The 15,484-nt window shown below is 43.2% G+C and overlaps 1 protein-coding gene across 2 annotated transcripts in view; it reads right to left on the bottom strand.

Moving 5' to 3' along the window:
• Positions 1-15,484, bottom strand: part of LOC123995004 (heparan sulfate glucosamine 3-O-sulfotransferase 5) — a 70,014-nt gene that overhangs the window by 37,474 nt on the left and 17,056 nt on the right. Inside the window, exon 2 of one of the 2 annotated variants that reach the window (XM_046298200.1) lies at positions 2,652-2,728. The exons of the other annotated variant lie outside the window; for it this stretch is intronic. The gene's annotated coding sequence lies outside the window, so the exon portion shown is untranslated. The remainder of the gene's footprint in view (positions 1-2,651; positions 2,729-15,484) is intronic. 2 annotated transcript variants of the gene reach the window in all.

The raw sequence follows: 15,484 nt of genomic DNA, 5'->3' as shown, positions 1-15,484 counted from the left end.
AACTGAAACATGCTTGAACAGTCGGAAATGTGGTTCCAGAGCTATGCCGAATGAGCGTCTGTGAGATGAAGCTTATCTCACGTTCTTTCGGGGGATTCCACACACTTAGCAAATTAACTTTATACACATGCAGGTAAGTCAGAACTCCGACTGTAAGCGTTTCTCTACAACGCGCGCAGTACAAATCATTCCCCAGCTGTCTGCTACACAGCAGGGCTGCTGCAGGGCCTTGCTTGGATTAGACTCCAGTGGGAGAAACTGCCTTCCTTCCCTCCCATCAAAGTGCTTCTCACTTCCTCCAAGTTGTCAAACTTAGCCTGTCTTCAAACTTTCAAGTAGTTACACAACAGAAGGCTCCCTGCAAATTGATGAAAGCTCAAACTAAATCAGCTCTGCATAAAGATGTAGGTTGAAGATATTACTGAAGTTATGGAACAATACTTATGAGTCAAAAGTTATGGCAAAACTGACAAATATACTGAATACAATCTGATCAGAAGTTTTTTTTCAACACATCAAAACAAACTTTGTAGAGCTCATCTGTATCACATGTTTTGACATGTAACCAATAAACACGGATTATAGTAAACTGATTATACACTACCTTTATTTGGTATCTGGTGAACAACAACAACACTACTGGCCAATAAAGTGTTAAGGCAAGTCGTGCAAGCTGATATGCGCAAAGTTTTATTTACGATAATAGATTCATATATTTTTTGTTTCCACATGCCAGCAGTTTTAATTTGGTGTTATTTTAGTGTGGAACTGTCACTTAATCTGAAAATAAGACTACAAAACAGAAATGTTGCTGACACATCAGCAGAGATATGAGAGGAGGGCTTAATCGTGCAGCCCAGGAATTGTGTAAACAGAGACGTTTCTTATCCTATACTAAAAGAGAGTAGGGGAGGTGAGAGAAAGGGAGAGAGAGTGAGTGTAAAAGAGAGAAGGAGAGGGGGGGGGGGGTAGAGAAAGGGAGGGAGAGGGGAAAGAGAGCGGTAACAAGGGAAGATTGACGGATGAGTGTGGGGGAGATTTAGTGGCCTGTCACCCCCAGCCCAGGCAATGCGCATACCCCACGACCACTCACTGTGTGTGTGTGTGTGTGTGTGTGTGTGTGTGTGTGTGTGTGTGTGTGTGTGTGTGTGTGTGTGTGTGTGTGTGTGTGTGTGTGTGTGTGTGTGTGTGTGTGTGTGTGTGTGTGTGTGTGTGTGTGTGTGTGTGTGTGTGTGCACCAAGGCAAGCAGCAGGGCTTGCCAACCATCTCCCTTCTCAACTGTTGACAAGTGAACACGGAACAGGACAAAGTCACCACCAAGGACAGGTAACCTGCAGCGACATAAAAAGTAACCTAGACCAGACAACGGGGTCATCTATTCCTGCTTCCTTCCTGTTCACTACACACGTTAGGCAACGAAACAGGTCCTGTGACCAGACAACTTTCACCTACAAAACATGTGCAGTATTCAATTACCAAACATGAACATACATCTATCCTGTCACCTGCTTGGAGTTTCATGATTTTTTTCAAGACTACATCTAATATTAATGGTATATTGTTTTTGTAATTATGAAGGAACCTTGCTTGAGCTAAATTAAGCAGAGACGACAACCACGGGAAGCCTTTGACACGTGGAACTGTAAGATAACACATCATAGTAAAGGTCTGTGCGTGTGAATTAAAGGATTGCCACATCTGTTTACCTCACACTCAGGGAGAAGCTCATTCACCTCTAGCAGGCATAAACAAATAGACCGGCAACAGGGCCGTAGTCAGGTTCTGAGTTTTAGTGACGTGCGGAGGGGGATTTTAATAAAGTTGAAACTCATTTACAGCATTTCGATGCAACTCTAAAATGCTATTTGGAGAAAGGCAAAAACAAGCAAAAAACACATTGGTTGCTGTAGCTTCCTTCACCTCAGTCAATCTACAAACGCTTAACCTATTATGTAAATGGTTGTTCCCATGTTTCATGAGCTGAAATAAAAGATCTCAGAAATGTTCCATATGCACAAAAAGCGTATTTCTATCATTTGTGCACACATTGGTTTACATCCCTGTTAGTGGGCATTTTTCCTTTGCCACAATAACCCACCCACTTGTCAGATGTGGCATATCAAGAAGCTGATTAAACAGCATGACCATTACATAGGTGTACCTTGTGCTGGGCACAATAAAGGGTCACTCTAAAATGTACAGATTTGTCACACAACACAATGCCACAGATGTCTCAAGTTTTGAGTGAGCGTGCATTGGCATGCTGACTGCAGGAATGTCCACCAGAGCTGTTGTCAGATAATTTAATGTTCATTTCTTTACCATAAGCCACCTCCAATGTCATTTTAGATCATTTGGCAGTACGTCCAACTGGCCTCACAACCGCAGACCACGTGTAACCACGCCAGCCCAGGACCTCCACCTGCGGCTTCTTCACCTGCGGCTTCTTCACCTGCGGGATCATCTGAGACCAGCCACCCAGGCAGCTGATGAAACTGAGGAGTATTTCTGGCTGCCCAGCCATGAAATCCATAGATTAGGGACTAATTCATTCATTTAAATGGACTGATTTCCTTATATGAACTGTAACTTAGTAAAATCTTCAAAATTCTTGCATGTTGTATTTTATTTTTTTGTCCAGTATACTTACATCATTTAATTACTATGCTTTAAATGCCACTTCTCTCTCCTCTGAAACAGTCTCGGCCCACCAAATATCTGGACATCCTGGAAACAAGAGGTTGTAAGTATGATTAAATTTGTCATTCAGACACCATTATGTAAACAAATGGGCCACGCTAGTGTGTTGCACATTGTGTGAACAACCTTGTGATTACTGTAGCTTTCACCTTGAACCCAAATGATCATAACAAAAGCAACAAGCTTGCCTGGCCTGCTAGCTATAGCCATTCTCCCAGACAATAGGAAGAGTCTATTGGCTTGGAGCCCGAGTCTCAGAGAGGAATTCAATACAGACATACCCCCCCTCTCTCTCTTCATATTATGTATTGATTCTCTCTGGCTTTGAGCCTGTCTGTAATTTATTCCATGCAGACTGATGCAAAGGGACTATACTCAATCACAAGAATATTATAACATACATTTGGAAAGGGGGGCTCATAACAATCAATAAGAATCATACGCTGGTCTCGCTCCGCTCTGGCCTTATGGAGTAGGAGCAGAAGAATGGAGATAGGAGGAAGGCAGCCAATGGTGTGATTATAGAATACTCTGACCCTGAAGGCCACGGGGTAAAAAGGTCAAATCCCTTGGGGGGGAGGAGGGGGAGGTTGTTGTTGGTCTGCCCTCAAGGAATGCACAGTACTTCAATCACTTAAAATAGTCATATATGATGATAAGGGCATGTATAAGGCCACTGAACTGTGTCCTCCCTCTGGTATCAATGGAGAATATTCCTCCTGTAAGATCCTCACACCCTGCCAGTTACCGCGCTTATACACTGTTAGGAACAGGAATGTGTTTGCCAAGCGGCGCAGAACAAATATTCATTTAACTTATGCAAATAGGCACAAAGAGTAGATTCATTTTAATAATTAAAAAAGCGACAGCTCTGCATTCAACAGATTGCTGGGCTTGTGAACTCGCTGCGTCTTGCCCCTCCCTAATTATGAACCACAGTCTTGTGTTTTGATGAGGTAGAACAGAATCTGTGAAGCATGCACAGCAATACAGGATACGCCGTAGATCACAACGTTCGCCCGTAGAGACGATAACAATCTTCACACCGCTCACTGGGGCAGCGTTGATTTCTGCTGTGAACAATTTCTGCTGTGAACAATCTCCTCCCCTTTCTTCTTCCCTCTCTCCACTTCCACACTATCTCCCTATACAATACCATTACATGTAATTGAATGTAGAGCCACAAAAACATGTGCACAGGCAGCGGGCTTTAGGCCGATGTAATAAACACGGCAATCCGTTCACCTCCTTATCTCTTCCCCCCCGTGCGCCTCCATACCCCCCCCCCCACCTCCTCATCTTAGAGGTAGTGGAGGTGGTATTCCTCAGAGCAGTTCTCTGTCAGTAGGTTTTACTGTCTCCTCCAAGAGCAGGAGAGCAGTATAGAGAGGGGTTATCTGCAGGGCCAGTGGAGAGGTAACACGGGAGGACAGGAGATAAGTCTGTCTGTCTGTAGGGGGTGAGGCTGTGTAGTTTTCAACCCCGCTGCTGTGTTTGTGAACAGGACTCTTCTTCACCCCAGTCATACACAAAAACTCTGAAGCGTTTACATTGTTAGTCATGTCGCAGACGCTCTTACTCAGAGCGAATTAAGTGCATACATTGTCATACCGGGTCCTCCGTGGGAGTCGAACCATGCGACAGGCGCACACAAAGATACGCTGTTTTTATGAGTGAGTTCATGTTTATGTTCTTACTCAGTACTGTCAACACTTTGCACTCAGCACCTCTTCCTATTTCCACTCAGCACTACAACAAACACTGCAGCAGTCATGAATGAGTAGGAAAGTGTATCTATAGGCTTGCGTTGTTGTTATTATTAGCGGCTTGGATCTTTTTTTAATATTGGGGAACATTTCACTTTCTCTGTACATGGGACTAACAACAGGAACTTGTGCATGAGGCGGAAATAATGTGGTGTGACTCGAGTTTCACCATCATCTGGAAGACAGAGTCCCTTAGTGGTAAGGGAGAGCGGAGGGACCCTCTCCGCTGAGACTAACTATCAGATGCAGGCACCAATTATTTAAATATATGCTCACTCAGCTGTGCTTCACAAGTAACACAACAACAGATATATTACCTGTGTGATCATATAGCCTACCTCAAATGTTTAAATATATATTTATATATACTGGACAATAATTGGTTTATAATTGGTTAATGTTGCATAGTCTTATGTTTTTTTTAAGTCATACAAAAACAAATCTGAGAGGTAGATCTCGGCTTGCATTTTGACTCAAAGTGATGTTGACCGGTGTGGAGTAAACCATCAGAGCTGCAGTAGGCCTGAATGGAAATAGACTATTGCCATATATGTATCTGTGCCATTTACTTTGAACTGGACTGTGTTTACAGCATGAGAGGTCATGAGTAGATGCACTTGTTTTGAGATCAAAGCGAGAGCTGCATGTAGCCACGGGTGCACATTTTGTTTTTAGCCCAGTTATAGATCATTTGTAGTCAGAAATGGGGGAGTGGTTGCTTCCTACAAGAGCACAAAATGAGTACATTTGTAGACATCTTTGAAAAATTAAGTCAGGTGAAGAGCTTTTTTTTTGGTCTTAAAGGGGCAGTGTTGTATTTTGAGACAGGCTTGAATAAGCTAAATAGCCAAAAGGCAGAGGGTAGCATAATTGATCTGATTCTCTGTCATAACAGTACGATATATGGCCAATGTTAAAACTGTAACTTAAAGTCGGTACAACCTCAGTGTTCACAGTAAACATGCACTGGAAGTTGCACAGAATTTTCACAACGTTTTTCACAACCACACATCTCAGCAGACCTGAGATTTGCTCTGTGCAGAAAAACATTTGAGGGAACATTGCACCTGACCGCACTGGTGTCCAGCGTAATGCCATTGCTGCACTGTTGATGAGAGCGTGCTGAGAGATGACTCTAGCTCAACGGGCAGCAGCCCTCTTCCTGCTAATGCCTGGGAAACAAAACGCTTACTTATGTAGACTCCCATTCAGGATCGTTACTATCAGCAGCATTACCAAGATTAATTTGACAAATACATTTGCTTTGGTAGCACAGCCAGCCCCTTTCTCACCACCAATACTTGGGATCTAGTGTTTAATGGCCTCCGGCATTAGATCTGCTGATCAGACATTTGCATTATAAAGCAACTCTGCTAGTGGTGCAAATTGAGAAAACATCCCATTTGGTTTTATCGTTCTCATCCATCTTCCTGCTCATTTGAGAGAGCACCATCAACGCACCAGCAGCAGCAATCCTATTTGCAGGACTGTCTCTAAACGTTCCCTTCTGGTCTCTTAGTGGTGTTTGCTTATTTGTTTGAATGCCTTTTGTGGGACCCAGCAGTCAAATTATTAATGATAACAAATGGCCTTAGCATCCACTCCGGTCTTATCCATCCTTTACAACTGCTAAGGATTTTTTTACACTAGCTCTAATACGGGCTGTTGTCTTAAATCAGGGTAGGGAAAGGGAAGGAAGAGGGCAATTCCACAGTAACAGATTGATGACACTCAGATTGTTCACTTTATAATGTATGCCAAACAAAAACCAATGATTGCAAAGTTAAACAAACCATTTATGCACAAGGACAACTGAAAATGTTACCCCCCCCCCCAATTTTTGTTTTTTAACCTGAAGAACAGTGCAGATGCCAAAGTTTGGTAACAGAATGGCTGCACAAACAGTCAAAACTGTTAAACGTAGTCCTTGTGTATAGAGTTGTATGGATTCACTTTGCGTTGGTTTTTTGTTTGACATGAAAAATCTGAGACCCAGCATCACTCTGCTACTGTGGAATTGCCTGAGCCCAAAATGCTAATCTGCTAATATAGAACATGATCTGGCGTTAGGCCGAGATGGAGACGAAGAAAGGTTGGGTGAGAAACTGCAGTGTCACCACGTGAGTCCACTTTTAGCCCTCCTGCATCAAGTTAATGTATTTATGTGCTGATCCAGCCGGGGGAAATGTCCTTGAGTGCCGGACTCTAATTATTAATGGGTGAGAAGTTCCACACTTTATCCCAGCTAGAGCTGCTTAGAAGCACACACGCTGGGATGTGCCCCAAATGGCTGCCTATTTCCTACTTATAAGTCGTCCACTGTATAGGGAATAGGGTACCATTTGGGATGCAACCTGGGCCTGGACCTTGATCACCCTGTGCCAGAGCAGGGTCCAAGGACCTCTCCACAGCAACATAAGTCATAAATCAACTCCGCTTTGAGGTCATTAATATGGCCATACAATAGGGCTGGGAATTGCTAGGGACCTCACCATACGATATTATCATGATACTTACTGTAGGTGCCGATAAAATATGTATTGCATTCTTACAATTCTATATTGCGATTCGATAATGTGGTCATAACATTTTGGCAACCAGTTATTGCCATGCAAAAGACTACTGGTCTCACTGTAATTTACTGGTAATCAACATAAATAAGTTTAGCATCTCCAAGCCTCCACTCATACAAGCTGCATTACAAGCAGCTGATGCACTCCTTTGGAACATCTACATTTAAAAAGTCTAATAAATCAATTTAATATACACAATCATAATAATTAATTGGCTATTTTAGCCAGGTCTAAAGAAACGTTATGATTTGAAGAAAATGTATTTCAGAAGAAGATAATGAGTTGGCCTACTGTATGTTATCTGGCTAGGCTCCACGCCATAGGCTGCATGCTTTTTCATTTAGCTGACAAGAAATACTTATAAAAATGTATTCTATCGTAAGAAGAATATAACTGATCTTAGCGGAATAAAATAGTATATTTTTCCCATTCCGGAGCGTGCATTTGAAGTGGCTATATTGAGCACAACAATGATCATTTGAAACAGTCCTATCCGCTAGATTCAGAGTTATTTGGCAACATTAGTTGTGAATGATACAAACCTTAGAATGTCTTAGAAATTAAAACATGTATGGGCTGCCTGATGTGATAATAGCCTATTGATGATTTGAGAACATTTTGCGCTGTGTTCCTTACCTCAGACTGCACAGCTGTTCTCTCATCAAGTGATCATATTTTCACCCATCAGACTATTCTCAATTTAATCTGGTCTTTACTAATATGTCAAATTAGTATTATTTTGGAATGGCCCATTATCAAATGGGCAGCGGGAAAAAGACATGTCATCCATATGACTAGCGAATGGAGGCCACGCGCTTTCCCGCTGGTCTGTTTCTCAGTGATGCGGAGTAGGCTACTTATGTTTTATAGCAGAGCTCTGCTTAACATGAGCAGCTGAGAAATAAATATAAGAACCTTTATTTCACTCCAATGCTCTAGCTGCGCGACAGGTGATATTCCGCTCAAACTCTGGATGCCATGGGCTCTCCAACCCTGTTCCTGAAGCTACCCAGTGTTTAATTTGGGGAACCAAGTTTAAGTCTGTTGGGCAACATCGATAGTAACATGTTTCCGCAACGAGAGATATTTCACTCAACTGTTGAAAGCCCCTCTGCGCGCTTGAGAAGGGAATACAGGAGAGAGAGGAGGAGATGGAAATGCATGGTGCCGAGATATTCCGTATCGCTAAAGGTAATGTGTCACCCAATTAATTATGACAATAAAAACAACACGCCCTAGTACTAGGCTATTATAAATTCACTATAATTGTAGGCTAACAGTAAGCCGCCCTGCACAATCAATGAACCAACAGCATCGCCTAGGGCTATACATTATCTCCCAGACTCATGGATAGAACGTCTGGAGCATAGCATAGGGTAACCTCTCCATCCAGTATGAATACTAATACAGTCCACACTCAAAGGCAATTACTCAAAATGTGTTTAATTTTGGAGTATAGGCCTGACCAATTATGTACCAAAGACCTCTTAAATCCGTTTTGTGTTAGGTTCTTCTGCCATGCATAATGTGTAATATATGGTAGGAGGAGATTAGCCTGACTCAAAGGTGACGAGGAATTTCACTGCAGTAATGACTCATGACTGCCGGTGTGATTTTTTTTCATATATTTTTTTCATTTAACCTTTATTTAAGTAGGCAAGTCAGTTAAAAACAAATTCTTATTTACAATGACAGCCTACACTGGCCAAACCCAGACAATGCGGGGCAATTGTGCACTGCCCTATGGGGCTCTCAATCACAGCCGGTTGTGATACAGCCTGGATTCAAACCAGGGTGTCTGTAGTGACGACTCTAGCACTGAGATGCAGTGCCTTCGCCCGCTGCGCCACAGGGGAGCCCATTTTTCCCCCCATCATTACCTAACATTTATGTAGCATACCACATTGTAACAACTATCTACACGTATGGACACACACAGCTAGGAAATGTGATTATTTTGCAAATTGTATTTATGCATTGCAAATTGATAATCAATATTTTAATAAACACTGAGTATACAAAACATGTTCTTTCCATGACATAGACTGACCAGGTGAAAGCTATGATCCCTTATTGATGTCATTTGTTAAATCCACTCGATCAGTGTAGATGAAGGGGAGGAGACAGGTTCATTAAAGAAGGATTTTTAAACCTTGAGAACTTTGAGACATGGATTGTGTATGGCCAAGACAAATGGGCAAGGCAAAATATTTAAGCGCCTTTGAACGGCATATGGTAGTATCCCGTGTAAAGAACTGCTGTGGTTTTCACGCTCAGCAGTTTCCTGTGTGTATCAAGAATGGTCCACCACCCAAAGGACATTCAGCCAACTTGACACAACTGTGGGAAGCATTGGAGTCAACATGGGCCAGCAAACCTGTGGAATGCTTTCGATGCCTTCTAGAGTTCATGCCCCCCAAAAAATGAGGCTGTTCTGAGGGAAAAAGGTGGCGCAACTCAACATTAGGAAGGTGTTCCTAATGATTTGTACACTGAGTGTATTATCAATACATGAACTTGGATTGATCATTTATTGGGCTATAAACATGAAAGTAAAAATACGTTTTGAGGCCAGAGATTCTTCAGATACCATTACCAAGCCATGACATAGATTGCTCTCGGATTTGAATATTCAGAATAACTATCACATCAATTGCAGCTCACTCTTGCAAGACAAGACTCTCACACCTGAAACCAATGATGCCATAAGCCAATAGATCATAACGCGCCAGGGAAAGCGCTAGAATAAATTGCAATAACCTTTCAAAAACTAGCAGCTTTTAAAAGTATTAATTTCTACTCCACATAATTGGATAGGACACCCAGGTGACCGGTCAATATTTCTTTATGGGATTGCCCTGTCAGGAGTGAAGATTGTCTCTGGAGGCAGAGTGATCGTTTAGTGTGAAGTGACAGTGAATCTTGGGAATGGGTCTCCTTAGAACATTATTTGCCATAAATTACTGTGCGGAACTCTGCTCAAGGTCAGCTGTGAAACTGACAGCCTTCAAACAGCAGCACGGACACAGTGCAGCAGCTGGCCAAGGCTTCATCTCATCAGCCTCCCAGTTTATCAGCTGTTGCAAGTGCCACACGCTTACTGACCAGCAAAAAGTGTATCTACATAGTTTCATACCGATGCCTTTAAACTGGGGCAGTAAAACATAGGGCAGTTCTTTATGTGGCCAGCGTACAGACCCATAAGGACAGCCAATCACCTGCTGTGAATCATAAAGACTAAGTGGCTTTGAACTTCAGCTTGGGTTGGTCTACCTCCAGTGGCATGCTGTACTTCATGAGAGATATTCATGGAAACAGGAAATACTTCACCAGTTTTATTTTACTGGGTATATAATAAACTATAAACTTGGTAGTAGTAAACCCCAATCGGGGCTGTATCTTCAATGGCATCACAGCACTAGTCAATGGGATTAAATCCACTGACATACCTTAAATCCATTGTGATAGATACCATAGCTAGGACAGCGGAAACCAAAGCCGGTACAACCGGGGGTCCTGTCTCCGAGGGGACTGTTGTATAGCACGTGGGCAGTCCATCTGATGTGGGTGATGTGTTCTCCGAGCAGGACCGGTGACATGCGATAGCATTGATCATTTCCACATGGCGTAGAGTCAATGAAACCACACTACAGCTGCAGCCTTGTCACTGGTACTGTCACAACGACAGAGGCAGGGCCGTGAGATCTGCCATGCCCCGCTTTGAACGTCCGACTACCATGTTCACCGTGTCAACCCCGGACTGACTGACTCTCTCTCTTTCCTCTACCATTCTCCACTCGTTCTTCAGTTGGCTGGCAGCAACACATCTGTGATAGCAGCACTCACACCCGGCAGTCTGTCTAGCAGAGATAGCCTCACTCTGAGAAACCCATAATCATTCCATTTTCATCCTTCATTCTCCCGTTTATTTGTGCTGCATCAGGCTTTGTCAGTGATTTATGCTAATGATCTGAGCTCAAGGAATTTTCTCTGACATAGAGGAGGCCAATCAAAGTCAAATTATGCAAATGCTATTCTGCCTCCCGTGTTTGTTTGTCGATTATGTTATAGTATTCGGTTTTCTGGTAAAAACTAAAATCAGGTATGTGTTTTAAGATTATTATTATTTATTTTTTTAACATCTAAATGTCAGCATTCAAGGCAGAGCTTATGCAGTTGAAATGGCAAACACCGGAGAGTATGAATCAATAGATGTGTGAGATATGGCTGATAAAATTGTCAGGCCAAGTTCTCGGTGTCTACGTGTTAATTACTCCTAGATAGAGCTGATCTTGCAGATCTCCCACTCATTGTGTGATTCAGTCAGTGATCTGTGTCAGTGTACAAAATACATTCATTGGGGCAACTGCTATGGATCAACCAGCACTGTGCATCTCACTGCATTAGCTGCTCCTATATTGCGGCATATGTCTTGTGTAGACATTTTGGGCTATTGGTAAATATGACTCCCTGTTTACAGCGAAGAGCAAAGCCATCAGTAGTCAGCAGCACCGTGGCTCCCATATCATCCAACTGTTATGCACCACTTGAAGTCACAACCCAACGGCATAGAATCAGATGTTTACCCACAATGGGGATGGGGCAGGCTCAGAGAAGATACAAGAATGATGGCACACAGGAAGCTTGACGGTAAGTGAGTAGCAGCATCTTTTTCTTCTTCTTCTTCTTCTTCTTTCCCACGGCAGATGAGAAAGCTTTTAAAACGCTAGCTGCAAGTGTTCATTAGAGATAAGGGAGTTTTCACTGACAGGCAGACTGACAGTAGAGGAAAGGAGGCTGGGAGGGAGACTCCGTGGGTGTCCCAATTGGCGCCCTATTCCCTGAATAGTGCACTACTTTCCACCGGGATCCATGCGGCTCTGGTCAAAAGTAGAGGACTATATAAGGAGTAGTGTGCCATTTCCACCAGGCCGTTGAAGATTGATGTCCTGACGACGTCGGGAAATGCCTTCAAAACAGGCCACTAGGGGCAAGAGTGAGCGAAATTACAATCAAGTAGGCTAGGTGCTGTGGACAGGGGTGATGGATGGATGTAACCCCATGACTCCGGATCAGAAGGTTGTGTGTTCGATCCCAGTTGTGAACCCTGTTTTTTTTTTTTACCCTATCCCAAAGCTTAACCCTTTAGATTAGCCAGTCATTCGTAATGACTGGCTAAACTTAACCCTTAACCATTCAAAATGACTGGCTAAACTTAACCATTCGAAATGACTGGCTAAACTTAACCCTTAACCATTTGTAATGACTGGCTAAACTTAACCCTTAACCATTTGTAATGACTGGCTAAACTTAACCCTTAACCATTTGTAATGACTGGCTAAACTTAACCCTTAACCATTTGTAATGACTGGCTAAACTTAACCCTTAACCATTTGTAATGACTGGCTAAACTTAACCCTAACCATTTGTAATGACTGGCCATTTGTAATGACTGGCTAAACTTAACCCTTAACCATTTGTAATGACTGGCTAAACTTAACCCTTAACCATTTGTAATGACTGGCTAAACTTAACCCTTAACCATTTGTAATGACTGGCTAAACTTAACCCTTAACCATTTGTAATGACTGGCTAAACTTAACCCTTAACCATTCGAAATGACTGGCTAAACTTAACCCTTTTATTTGTTTTTATTTAACCTTTATTTAACTAGGCAAGTCAGTTAAGAACAAATTCTTAACCATTCAGGAATGACTGGCTAAACATAATCCATAACTTTGAAATGTGATGTTTGGAGAAATGGAACAATACAGAGCAGCAGTAGTAACAAAAATGTTTAGAGCAACTTCCAATTTGGTGTTTGGAGAACGTGGATGAGCGTCTAATTCCGCAGTGAGACTGTGAGAGCTTTTTGGCCATTTGGGACGCATCGTCCACCGCCACTGGATGTTCCGTTTCTCATACATTTTAGACTCCGTAAGACTCAGCAGTAAGCCGGCCTAACGATAGGCTCCTTTTTGGTTTGCTCTTCCAGCCTATAGAAAGTGGCAACATAAAGTGCTCTTTAATGAAGTTAAAGCTAGCCTAACCACTGATCATCACGTGCATCAAATTGCTAAATCTTCTCTCCGTCCCGTGACAAAATGTGTAGAATAGCAGGAAATAAACTCTAAAACTGCTGCTGGGGTTTACTCATAGCGCCTCACCTCCCAGTTGAAGTGACAGTCTGTCAGATGTTCTCTTCCACAGCTTCTGTTCCCTGCAGTTCAGCGAGAGACCAGTGGCAGAACTCTAAAGGCGGTTGGTTGAGGGAGAGGTTAGGGCCCGCCAAAAAGGCTAGGGCACTGACTGCATGTGTAGGTATAGATGTGGGTACGCAGACCTGGGAACCACTCCTGCCCCTCATGATGAGTTAAGGTTTTTGTGGCCCCCACCCCCGACAAAGTTTCCCATTCCAGATCGAGTGCACCAGAGTCACTGGCATGTCACAAGCCCACATTCATTTCCCTGTAAGTAACATCACTTTTCTAAAACACTTCATGAAGCACCCTAAACATCAGCATTTTGCATATTTATTTCCCAGACACAAAGCCTTTGATATGAAGCACTGTCTGCATCTCCCCCACGTTCTTTTGCCTGTTTGAGTGATACAAACCCAGCTCTATACACCCAGACAGTATTTTCCATGTTTTGAACTGCATTCCACACCGTATCTGTCATCCTACCTGATTTCCCTGACGAGATCCAATTAGCTTGTTTTCTCTCCTCTTTGATCACTTGAGCTGAGATGTAGCAACATGATGTCATTCTCAATTGATGATCTTGTTTGTCTCTGAGCGCAAAAAGAAAAAAACGTCAGAAAAGCTTCTGGGTTGTCATTGTATAACTAGGCCCATGATAATTCCACATATCCATCTGATCACAGATTTGACATCTAACTGTTTTACCGTGAGTCACTCTGAACGGGAGATCTATGCCTGCCATCTCTATTTAAACATATTCTTTTATTTTTATGAACACCAGACAAGCTTAATGAGCAGAGGAAGCAGACTGGTGAATGTGTTGGAGGAGGAGGAGGGAGCTGGTCTAGACATTGCCACAGGCAAAATAACAAGCAAGTGCTAAACTTGGCTTCAATGGCTCTGAACCCAACAAGTAAACAGGTTCAAGAAAAGAACATCTGTCCGTCAGACCTCAGGGCAGAGAGAGAGAGAGGGCAGAGAGAGATGGCAGAGAGAGGGCAGCGAGAGAGACTCCTCTTAAGTAAAGCTACAGTCTCACGCCTCCAGATGACATCCCGGGGCCAGCTTTGGTTGCAATCTGCTCCAAGAGCAAGTGACATCCATAAAGCTGACAACCACCCTACAGGATAGACTGGAGGGGATAGAAGGGGAAGAGGAGGGGAGCCATGCCTAAAATATGAAGGCCCTCTTAATGGAAGCCTCCTGTTATGAGGTGGCAGGGAAGCGGAGCCACATTGCACTTCTTCTTCTGGCAGGCTGTGGGCCCATTTGGCATGGCCGCCACTCACTGTTGAGGCGGTGATAAGTGTAGGTTGTTTAAATCATTAACTGGGAGGCCCTGCAAATGGACATCTACAGGCCAAAGGATGAATGGCGATGGGTGACCATAATGGGTGACCAAGCCTGATTGATACAGCAAACACAGCACTGCAATATCATACACAATCTGCCTCAAGATGCAGCAAGCAAACTGCACATAAGAAGTAATTTCCTCTTATGTGATGATCAAGCTCACCAAATTATCGTTTACAATTACACAGGGTTGAGTCAGTGACTCAGGTGTTGCGAGTAAAGCAAACACGACTGTTTTCAAGGAGGGACCCCGTCGAGAGTTTGTTTCTAGATCCTTCAGCTGGAAAGAGTTTTGTCAATCAGTGGGATGAGAAGAGTGGAACTTTTCACCCAAAAAGTCCAATGAAGTGTTTTGACAGTGAGCTTAATAAACCGTGAAGAAGTCATTAATAAGTCATGCTCTGCTGTGTTGACAAATAATGAAGAGTGCATCAGCTGGGGCCACGGAGTACATCAAATCACACACGCAGCCAAACGTAACGCCAGAGCCAAGGCAACAGCTATTCCCATGAAGTAGCTAGGCCTTTTTGTGCATGCTGTGTGCTCTGATGCATCCCTAGCTAAGGAACCCAGCACAGCAGAAAATGAAAGCTCAGGTGGGTTAGAAGTGCTAGAAGTGTGGACAGCTCTGTTTCAGTTGTTATTGTGTTGTCTGGAAGGTGAACGTCGTCTCTGAGGCAGGGCACCACACAGTATCCAATCAAAGCTCAACAGAAGGACCTAGCTCTTCAGGTATCACAGGAGAGGTTGTTGATGGGAACAAGTGACATCAAAAGGAAAACCTGTTTTCGGTGAGATGGGATACACGAGACGTCGACTTCAATGTGGAGGTCTCTGAGATATATGGATTGTTATTGTACAGTGCAACAGCCTTCGTAATAAGAGCCT

This window comes from Oncorhynchus gorbuscha, linkage group LG14 (assembly GCF_021184085.1).
Source record: "Oncorhynchus gorbuscha isolate QuinsamMale2020 ecotype Even-year linkage group LG14, OgorEven_v1.0, whole genome shotgun sequence".
Taxonomy (NCBI): Eukaryota; Metazoa; Chordata; class Actinopteri; order Salmoniformes; family Salmonidae; genus Oncorhynchus; species Oncorhynchus gorbuscha.
Note: the sequence above shows the minus strand (reverse complement) of the source record. Positions and strands in the feature narration are given on the sequence as shown.